Genomic DNA, 9331 nt, shown 5'->3' on the forward strand with positions numbered 1-9331 from the left:
TGAATGAAGGGCACTGTGTAGCACCCTTGTCCCAGGGAGCAGAGACTGAACAGGGTGACCAAGGAGGTCTTTTATGGCTGTGGTTTTCTGTCTGTACCACTCCTCTGCCATTTTTTTTTGCCGTCCTTGTGCTCTGGAGAGGGAGGTACAGGGAGCACCAGGAATCATCCTTTGTTTTCATGAAAGTAGAAACTAGCAGAAAAATCTGCTAGTTTCCCTAGTCCTTGTCCTTGTCCCAGGGATGTAGGAGAGTCAGAGCCCTTTGCAGGGCTGAAAGCAGTTTAAAAGTTCCTGCAGTTTTAAAACTAGTGTTAAGATCTCTGTTTTCACAGGCAATACTTTATCACCAGCCAGGTGCTTTCACTGTTGTTCAAAAGCCATATATAAAAGGTTTCCTCTGCCATACCATTGATTAGCTGAGCAGGTAGGAGCCTTCCACAGATTGTGCAGTTCCTTTTTTGTTGTTTAAGCTATTTCTGTAAACCACAATTTATCCTTGATCAGTATTTGGAGTATTCATTTATAAGAGGCCTTTAAACTCCAGTTTTAAATGCTACACTCTAATATTCCTATTTGTCATTCTCTCTGGGATTTTTTTTCGTGTTACTGATTGGTCTCTGTGGGTTGGACTTTGTTATTTCTTTTAAACCAGCTAAGGGAATCCTTTTGGACGTGGAGCCCGTTTGTGGTTGTAATAATGATAAGTTTCAGTAGTAGTGGCGCCTGACTGTTAACGACTCAAAGAAAACTATATAAAAACAAGATGTCGTTTCTGGAGCCATTTATAGACTTCCCTGTTTACTATTATTTCTCCCTGGGTCTGCCAGAGCCAGGATTAGGTGATATAACAGATCAGCTGCAGGACTCACCTGTTCTCTCATGCTCATGACCTGAAAAGGAAGAAATGCTGCCAGCTTGGCCGTAGGTATTAAGTTTGTTTTCCCATATTGACTTTAGAACCCTAGACTAGTTCATTTTAATCAATTGAGAAAGTTTTTTTTCTGCGTCACTGGAAACATCTCCAAGTTGAACAGCTGCCCCAAAAGGGGCAAATCTAACAGGGGCTTAATGTTCTTTTGGACCCAGCTGGAAGAATGACAATGGAAAAACATATTTTTCTCTGTGACAACTCCTGTATCTCCAGTCAGAGGTACAGGTCTCACTTTAGGGCAAATGAGGGACACTTTTACCATCACCATTTACCCTCAATCATCGTGGCACTTACATCTCTTAACTTAAATTGCTGGGTTTTGTCTACCAGGGACATTTGGGAATGGAATCGTGGTGGCGCTTACATCTCTTAACTTAAATTGTTGGGTTTTGTCTACCAGGGACATTTGGGAATACAAGTCAGTCTTTCGAGAAGAATCAGTTGGACTACATTGATGCATTTTGTGCACACCCTCTTGCAGTGATTTAAGTAGTCTTTCAGAAATTATACCTTTAGGTAAATTAGGCTAATTTACTCATATAAGAGTCCACAAGTTTGAAAATAGTGGTATAATTTAAATTCTGTCATGAAAGAAAATTTCTTTATTATGTTATGATGCATGGACTGAAAAACTCCTGTGTTAGTTTTAGAAGTGTTTCTCAGCAATTTAGCTTAAATCAGATTTCTATTTTCCCCCATTCCCACATACTTTGCTCCCACTATGTTAATTGCTTAGCTTACTCTTTGCTGGTTTTATTTTCACTTGCCTAAATGATACTATCAATGTTGAGCTGAAATACTTTCCTTTTATTAGCCAAAGTTCTCCTGAGAAACAGCTCCTCTTTCTGAGAGAGTATTATATAGAATAATAAACAGGACTAGATATCAAGCAACAAATTCCAGAGGAAATGCCTTGTTTTAAATGGACTGAGTCATTTTGTCTGGCTTCTATTACTTTTTCTTGGAATGAAATATTTTATTTGCTTAGAATTTTAACAATTATTGCTAAAGTAGTTAAAATAAAGCCTAGACATAGTGGAGGGAACTTCACTTTTCTGTTTTTTTTTTTCTTCACGTGACAGTTGGAAATCCTATTGCTTTGAGCTTTACAACTACAATGTACAAAAAAAACTAGTCTGTGGGCAGTCAGTCCCATTCCATCTGACTTCTATGAAGTTAATGTAAGCCAGTTTCACAGAAACACCGGGAAACTGTCTCCAGCCTTTCTTGTTCATCCTTTGAGTGTCTAAAGCCAACTTCTATTTTAAAACAGTTAGCTAAGAGCCTGCCTTCTGCTGGACTTAGCTTTTTGAGGTTTGGTGGTGCTTTGTATTTTTTGAAGCTTCCCACACGTTTGCCAGCTGAGCTTTACCTAGTACATAATAATTAATAAAATTGCAAGTGTGATAACAAAATGTGTTTATCTTAAGACACACAAAGAACAAACCAGAACTGAGAGGAGAAAACATTGAGTTAAACAGCTGTCAATCTTTATTGATAATCTATTATTTTGGGCACCATAGCAGAAGAGATCTGAAGAAGTGGACAATAAGAGGGCAGAGATAAATTTTGAGAAGAGATCTGAAGAAGTGGACAATAAGAGCTTTCATGCTATTATTTAAGGTAAATTATTGGAAATATTCTAAGTGAAATTAGGATTCTATTATGCAAGACATTTTAAAAATCAATGACGTTGAAGCTGGATGATTCATTTATGAGTCAGTGGCAAACCCATAAAAACCTCCCATTGAATTTTGGATTTAATAATTATTTTATGAATTATGATCACACTCTCTAACCACATGCACTAAAAATAAAATTATCTCGACTAAAAAGGTCAGCCAAAATCACAGTGAAATTATGTGATGAAATACATATTTTCATGTTTTTGATTCCTTAGGAGGTGTTTACAGAGAAAGAACGAGTACTTCTAGTGCTTCTCCTAATCGGAGCCTTCTCAAGCAACAAGTGAACCAATCCTTGTACTCTAACAATGCAGTGTCAATACCAGTTTTTTGCCTCTTCAGGTGAAACCTCGACAAACAGACTTACATTGTTCTTTGAGATCGGTGGCCTTCAGAGAAACAAGATTGACAAAGTTTCTTACTCCTGACATCTGCCACAAGATGAAGTCTGGAAACAACTGTGTGTTTTCCGGCTCATGACAGGACACGACGACAGCAGCAGCTCTCTTAAGAAGCCAGCATTTGTACCATTAAAGGGCTCAAATTTGACACCTGTAATTTTACCTGGAAGTCTTAAGCCAAGAAAAAAACGGTAAGGTGTCATGAGCATGCTCTGCTGTGAACATTATGCCATCATAATTTATTTTTTATTAAGTAGTTTAGCTGCATTTTAATCTGCATTGCTGAGATTTTATTTTTCCCCTTGAACTGGTGGACAGAAAGAGAGTAAGTAGAGATGTGATCTAATTTTGAGCTCTCTCTATATTGATGAAGTTTATGTTCACCTCAGGATTTAGGTCTAATCAAGATCCCAGATCCTTGTATTTTAAATATAAGTTGTTAGGAAGAAAAACTTGAAACATTCTCCTACTCCTCAGTCATAGAAGTACTTCAAAATTTTGGGTGATCTGTTTATGAGAAGGAATATTATTATGACAGATTTTGTGGTTTACGGAGGCCACATCTTCACTTTAAAATCACGGGTATGTGTAAGTTTTGTGATAGATTCCTGGCATTTATTAAATGCATTGTTGCAATTCTGGTCAGTTTCGACCTTAGTGTTAGCAAGCAAAGTTGGCTTTTTTGTAACAGCAAGCTGTTGAAAGGCTCTCCTTCCGATTTTTTTTTTTTTTTTTTCCCAATATCTCGTCAGGAAGGAAAGGGCAACATCTTTAAAAGTACTTAAGTACCAAGCAAGTGACCCTTCTCTGCTGGAATGCTGCCCCGCTAATGATGCAAAGAAGAAAAACAGCCATTTCTGGCAGAGTTTGCAGGATCTCTCATGCCAAACAAAAAAGTCTAAGATGCCTGGTAAAAATAAATATCACTATGAAATTCTGGCATGGGAAACATTTCTGACAGCCAAGGCTTAGCTCATCCTGGGGGGTAACCCGAGAAGGCCTGAAATTTTCATTCTTCATTCCTGCTCATCCAATGTTCCTTGCAAACTTAAGCTGCTGGACTGTGTTATCTGTGAGACCAGGTGTCTGTGGGAGAAAATTTTAATCAGTAAATGGCCCCATGTGTGTGCAAGAGAGTGGGGGAGTCTGCGTGGGAGTGAGCTATTGTTTTCTTGGGCTGTGGTGAAGGAGTAACTGATGGTTATGCTGGCCAGCCCTTATAGGAAAGGTATATAACTTTCTGTGTGCAGTACAGAGATTTAGCACGTTCAGAATACTCTGAAGGTATTTTGTCTTATAACCCCTACAGGGAAAAGCAAATTAAGGAAGCAAGGGAAAAAAAAAACAACCGAAAGAAGGAGATCACAAATTCATTAAAGTTGTGGAACTACTTAGTTCTGCTTCTTAGGTACACAAAAGAGAGCCTGAGTATTTATCAGGGCTGTTGTGAGAGAGCACTTCAGAGCCTTGGAGCTACGCAAGAGCTGAAGTGAGTATGTTTTTTTAGTTAAAACATGTATTTAGTTAAAATTAGTTACATTGGTATCCCAGTCATTCACTCTGCAATGTAAGAGGACAAAGTGATGAATGTTCTTTCCTTTCTGCTACATAGTACTTGAGGTGTTTTCAAGAGTAACGTCTTTGTGGAGTCACTAGAAGAGAACATAGAGACCAGAAGATGATGTAATGGTTGGAGTAATTAGGAAGAGAAGTTGAGGACTAGAGGATGGGGATGGAAAGGAGAGTGTGCAAATCACTTACCAAGAGAAAAGGTAAGCCAGGGGAGACTGAAACAGCAAATGAAGATCATGTCAATTAGTTCTAAACAGAACAGAAGGAACATGGAACATTTTCCAGAATATAGTAGCAAATTAAGACACCAAGTCTTATCTGAGGAATGTATTTAAATTTCTCTTTTGATGTGTTAACTTTATGATGCTAGTTTCTAAAACAAGCAAAATAGATTGACCATTCTGCATTTGAAACTGATAATAACACGTTAGATAGAAAGAAAAGGTCCTTAAGGCTCCAACTCTTTATATGTTAAACTTTAGACAGTCTTAGTGAAAGAAGAGTTGTTCCTTGGACACTTAAAGTTTAGATGTGGATCAGAGTTTCTCTCAAATTCTGTGACTAGAGTCCATTTCTGATATTTGCTAAGGATACTCGCTGTGCTCTAAGCTATGTGACACAGAAACCTGTAGTCTCTGTGACAAAGTTTTCACTGTGCGTTAAAAGCATGGGTTTGCACTTGCTGAAGTCACTGATAAAGTTTCCAAGGGCTCTGCTTACCTAGAATGAAGCATAAATGGAAATGCAATGCACAAACCTGCATGAACCTCTCAGAATGCTAATATTATGTTAATGTGCTTAAGTATCCCAAAAGCCTGAAATGGCAATGGCATGGGTACCAGTGTATGTGGCTGGGAGAGAGGTTGGACATGTGTGGATACGTGTGGGTGGCTGATCTCAGACTCACGTGGAGGGTGTGTGCAACTCTGGATCTTGCTCCCACCCGTGGCTTTATTCAGGTCTCTCTTAGCCCTGGTAAGAAGCAATTAATTTGTTCCCTCATTCACATTTATCAAGAGCTAATATGAGAGAGGGAGAGGTGTTAAGAGGCGTCTCTGATTCAGCCACCTGATAGGAAAGCAGATGGTTGACATGCCATATCTCTTATCAGACAGTCTCAAGGGTTATATCTTGTGGATGCTGGCAATGGAAACCTGTAGTGACAAAGTTTTCACCGTGTGTTAAAAGCATGGGTTTGCACTTGCTGAAGTCACTGGTAAAGTTTCCATGCATAAACCTGCATGAACCTCTCAGAATGCTAATAATAAAGTTTCCAAGGGCTCTGCTTACCTAGAATGAAGCATAAATGGAAATGCAATGCACAAACCTGCATGAACCTCTCAGAATGCTAATATTATGTTAATGTGCTTAAGTATCCTAAAAGCCTGAAATGGCAATGGCATGGGTACCAGTGTATGTGGCTGGGAGAGAGGTTGGACATGTGTGGATACGTGTGGGTGGCTGATCTCAGACTCACGTGGAGGGTGTGTGCAACTCTGGATCTTGCTCCCACCCGTGGCTTTATTCAGGTCTCTCTTAGCCCTGGTAAGAAGCAATTAATTTGTTCCCTCATTCACATTTATCAAGAGCTAATATGAGAGAGGGAGAGGTGTTAAGAGGCGTCTCTGATTCAGCCACCTGATAGGAAAGCAGATGGTTGACATGCCATATCTCTTATCAGACAGTCTCAAGGGTTATATCTTGTGGATGCTGGCAGTACTTGCCTAACCCATCATGCCAGTAAAGTATTAGAACTGAATCATCTTCAAGAAAGAAAACACTCTTTATCTTTCTGGCTACATTTTTACATGTCACTCATCTTCATAGTGGCAGGGCTTCTGCAAACAAGAAAGGTTTGTGAACTGAAGGAAGGAAGGTTTATGCCTTTCACATCTATTCCCATGACTGCTCATTTCTCTTACAGGCTCGACTCATGGATCCTATTTTTTTGAGGAAGGAAAGCTCAGCCCATCAGAGAGATTCTGGACCCCGAGACACAAGGTCACCTTTCTTTCTGATTGTGTAATTGATTTCTACCACTAACTTTTTATCTGCATACAGAGACTGTTGATAAACCACATCAGTAGCTTGAAGTCAAAGACAGACACAGGCCTTCAGTTCTTTGGAAAATGCTTCTCTGTGCAGTCAAAAATTAACTGGGAAGCCACAACTTGCTACTAATCCATTTGAATGTGTTTGGAGAATAAAGGTGGTTAGGCTTCTGTCTTCAAACTGAATTCTGCTACTGCTAGCTTTTAAAAGAACCTTTTCCTTTTATGCTCTTCCCCTTTTCTTTTTATCTGTGCCAGAGTGAAGGTATGAAACTGTGCTATTCCTAAGGCTAGGCCACAGGCTACCTTTGCAATGCAGACATTGTGCAAGGCTTGGGTAATTGCCATTTCACTGCAGGGAGGAGTCTCATCAGGAATAGAAGAGGGTGTATTTGCATTATTTTTACATAGAGGATGTAAGGGAACCGGCAAAAGAAGGAGAAGAACCAGCTTGCAAGACACCCAGGAAGAGCTACTATCTCAAAGAAAGCATGAAGAAAGGTTTGAGTTTGGGGTTGTTTTTTTTCCCCTAGTTTGAGAGTCAATTTACTTAGGGTTGGGTTCGGGTTTATTTTTTTTTTTTTTCCCAGAGTGGAAGGTTGAACAGCTTGGCAGGTTGGCTTCAGTCCTGCCTTCCAGACACACACAAAAGAATTGGGGGAGTTCAGATGAATCTACACTTTGGTCGTTAAATTACAAAGGACCTTTTGCAAAGATTCTTCATATCTCAGCTTCTGAGTGTAGCCATTTAGTCGTTTTGTTGTTCTGTGCTTCTAAGTAGAATTAATGGTGGTCCATGAGATGATCGCAGTGTTTCCCAAAATAAATGTGCAATTGGAATGCTGAGAAGGCAGCAGATGAATGAAAGGTGAAGAAAATGAAGTAATACATAAGCTGTGACTTGTTAACTGGGAATTTATTTTGTTGTAAATTAAAACGATTATGGTCACACTGCAGAAGACGGCGTATGGATTACTGTTTTCTTAAGAATAAAGGGCAATAACTTGAGAAACACTGTAAAGGACAGTACTGACAGGACCTGAATGTTTATGACATCTACGAGTCTATCTGGGTACACAGTAGGAGTGCCACTGATTAGAAAACTTCAGAGAAGGCAACAAGGGAAAAAGTGATAGCATAAAATATAAATCAATGCTAAAATTTCATTTAATGTATTTAACACAGACACCATAATTTACAAACTAGGTTAGCAGCTGTGAAAGCTGCAGGTCCCTCAGCTCTTTGGAAAATTAAACTGTTTCTTTGCATGTCCAACAGTGAATTCGGAGGGGCAACTGTATAATTGCATCTTCCTAAGTATGGGTAAAACCTTTAAAAACTTTTAATTTCCGTGGTATTCCAAGCTACCACCTCTTTCCTTCACTGGTGATACTGCATAGGGAGCTGCTGTGGGTAACGTAGCAGTGGAATAATGATAGAAATTAAAAGGGCCGTTGGAAAATCCCATAGTCTGATAGTGCAGAACCCATGATTTTATCTTGAACGTTGAGCTCTTTTGGGGACCACTTGCTGTTTTCCTGGCTTTTCTGTCTAGTTGGTGGCACTCTCTAGTAATACAGAATCTGATCAGCCAGAGTGCAGAGTTTGTAATCATCGTTCCAGTTAGAACTTTCTGAATTATATCCATTGTGAAACCCTTGGGAGGGGTCCCAAAAGATCACCTAGTCCAGCCTGCACTGCATCAAGACTAAATCTACCCAGGCTAGCACCAGCATGCTTATCAAACTTTGTTCTTTAAAAAATGCCAGTGGAAGAGACTCCGCAGTCCCCTTAGACAGTCTGCTCCGGTGCTGAAAATTCCTTGGTTGGAATGCTGATCAGCAAAGTCTTTTAAGCATTTCTTGTTGCAAATCAAGTTGTCTCTTTCATGTCTTTCTGCTGGAGCCATGGAGGAAAGTTGATCAACATCTCTCTAATGAGCTTGTATGTATCAGAAAGCTGCATCTTGCTTCCAGCTTTTGTTTCTTGACTAGGCAAATCTAATTCCTTCAGCTTTTTCTCAAAGGGGTTGTTTTCTAAACTTCTTGCTCTTGTTGTTATTTTCTTGTTTCTCTTCAGAACAGTGCTTATATTTTGAAGGTGTTCAGCCAGGAGCAGCCCCCACATGGGGCTTCTGTACTATGGGAAGTTAAGAAATCAAACAAGTTGTCTTGTCTATGACACACCTGTTAACACATTCCAGAATTCACTGCACTGTTGATTTATGTTGTTCGTTATCTGTACAACCCTAAGATCTGTTTTTTGCTGTAGTTCTGTCTAGTCAGGAATTCACATTGATTATTAATGTTGTCTGTTTCCTAAGAATAATAGTTTATATTTCTCATGTTGGTTTTTGGACAGCCTTTCCAATTTGTCAATAGCATTTGGGATGTTTGATCTCATCCTTCATAGTCTTTGCATCTCCTGCCATTGTTTTGAGGTTCTTAGGTTTTTTAGCACAGATTTTACAAGCGTAAATATTGCATCGTGCCGTTGTATTTGGATGAATAACCACTAATGACCACTATGGTTTTCTTCTATCAGATGCCTGCACACCTTTCACTAATTATGTTTAAAATGTCCTCCTATGAAATTGCTGTGCTGTGAGACAGTGCCAAAAGCTGTATGAGATGTATCACACCCATTGCCTTCTGTTTACCCCGGTGAGCTTAACATCATTTAAAACAAGGG

At 39.4% G+C, this 9331-nt stretch overlaps 1 long non-coding RNA gene across 1 annotated transcript; it reads left to right on the plus strand.

The window, feature by feature from the left end:
* Window positions 1-2961: 2961 nt before the first annotated feature.
* LOC106892772 lies at window positions 2962-6623 on the plus strand. The gene is made up of 4 exons (XR_001412936.1): window positions 2962-3208; window positions 4327-4506; window positions 4630-4789; window positions 6514-6623. It is a non-coding gene; the product is annotated as an uncharacterized LOC106892772 (long non-coding RNA).
* The last annotated feature ends 2708 nt before the right edge of the window (window positions 6624-9331 follow it).

Source organism: Calidris pugnax, unplaced genomic scaffold, assembly GCF_001431845.1.
Source record: "Calidris pugnax isolate Ruff unplaced genomic scaffold, ASM143184v1 scaffold68, whole genome shotgun sequence".
Classification (NCBI taxonomy): domain Eukaryota; kingdom Metazoa; phylum Chordata; class Aves; order Charadriiformes; family Scolopacidae; genus Calidris; species Calidris pugnax.